A 2,170-nucleotide genomic window follows, 5' to 3' on the forward strand; every position below is an offset into this window, starting at 1 on the left:
ATATTAGTTGCCACTGCCAGTAACACTTATGGGGTTTTTTGGCCATAAGCCGCAGGAGCTCCCGGTTGACGAGTAAGAATGAGAGGGTTTTTTTACGGAAAATGTTATTGCAAAATCACGAAGGGTTACCAATGGGAGGTTTAATTTCTTATTTTAATTTGGGTGCGGTTTGTATAGAGCCTGGGCTCTAAACAACCAAATTAAAACCTACCTACAAATAGTGTCGAAAAATGTGGTTTTAACATTGAAAATTTTTGTGATAGCCTTAAAATATATTTTTATTTTTATTTTTATTTATAAATTTTAAAGTTTCAAAAATAGTGTAGATCGATGAAAATCTTGAAAATTGGCCGTCCAAAAATGCATTATGCAATACATTATTTCTAAAACTTGAAATCCATTTTTTCTCATGTCTATGTATCTTGATGTCGAGATGATCAATTTGAGGATATTTGAGCATCCAAACAATCTCTTCTAGTGAAATTTTTGAGGTAAGCTCTAATTTGAACTATTCCCTTTTAATTTTAGGTGCAATTTGTATAAGGATACAATCTTCTTATGTAAAACTAAGATTGCAATAATCTATAATGCCAATTTTGTTTGGATGGTATGGATTAACACATCTTTCAAATAGTCATAATACATGATTTATTTTTTGAGATAACTAAAATTCATACCGTCTAAATAAAGTGAACAATGTAGAATAATATATTCTTATTTGTACAAATAAGGTTGCATCCTTATATAAAAATTTTCCTTTAATTTTAGTTTGAACGGGTATCCTAGTAACTTGACCCTAAGAAGCTTCAAACAATAGGAAAACCTTTTTATATTTGAAAAAAAGTATAGATTAATACTATTAACCTTTCGTATAAGGTAGTCACAATTAATTTTGATCATTGGAATTAAAATTGGGTGGCTGCATTTATTCTAGTGACCGCATTCAAAGTTGAAAAGAAATTTTCAATTAATATCGACCACTGGATTTAAAATTGGGTGGTTACATTTATTCTATTGACCACATTCAAAGTTAAAAATAAATTCTCTCGAACTTTATGACACACCTAAGCTATTAGATTTCATCTTGGATAGTTATAAGTAATTATGGCTTCCTTGTATGATAGGTAAATGGTCTTATTGTATATAATGCATTAGTTTCTTATATGTTAAAATATTGAAATGTCTTACTTAAAAGATTCAACAAGGGTAATTTAGATATTTTAAAAAATATTTTTTGGAAAGAAACCTAAATAAAATAAAAATTAAAATAAGAAAATTTATACATATCTCCCAAATTCTCGTTATTTAAAATATGTTCCTAAATTTATATTTTCATGTTTATACGTTTTTAATGTTCCCTAGCCTCCCCTTTTCTTCCCACGTTTTCGATGTGGGATTTGATGATGGGTGCGGTTTGTATAAGGCTGAGGCTCTAAACAATCAAAGTAACGTACATTCAAATAGTGTCGAGGAATCTGGTTTCAATACTATAAGTCTTTATGATAGCCTTAAAATTTCTTTTCATCTCTAATTATAAATTTTAAAGCTTCAAAAATAGTGTATATCAAATAGATCAATGAAAACTTGAAAATCTTGAAAATTGACAGTCCAAAAATGCATTACAAGATGCACTATTTTCAAAACTTGAAATCTATTTCTTCTCATGTCCATGCATTTGAGATCTAGATGATTAATTTGAGGATTTTTTAGTATCAAAACAAGCTCTTCTAGTGAAATTTTTTATGTGTGTCTTAGTTTGATTGTTTAGAGCCTCGCACTTATATAAATTTTTTCTTTAAATGTCTGCCCCCTTTCCTCAATACTCTCTCCCCTCAATTCTCTAAATAACCATGCGATGTCTTACAAAAAAACTACGCCCTCTACCTATGCAACATGAGATTAAGAAAATTATAAAAACATCAAAGTAGATTAAGTTGAGAAATACGTTAACATTTTCCAAATATTTGTTATTTAAATAGAGAAAACAAATAAAGTCTCAATGAAAATGGAAGCTATGAGAGAGAAAGACCGATCCGATATGTTTGAGAGAGAGAGAGATGTTCATTGTCTTTCTCTGTTTGTGTTATAGAGAGAAGTCCAATAAGTTTGTATTTTTGTTTGTGTATGTACATGTGATAGAGAGAGATGTCCAATGTGCTTTTTGTACGTG

Source organism: Amborella trichopoda, chromosome 7, assembly GCF_054954075.1.
Source record: "Amborella trichopoda isolate Santa Cruz 75 chromosome 7, AtrichopodaSantaCruz75HAP2 v2.0, whole genome shotgun sequence".
Taxonomy (NCBI): domain Eukaryota; kingdom Viridiplantae; phylum Streptophyta; class Magnoliopsida; order Amborellales; family Amborellaceae; genus Amborella; species Amborella trichopoda.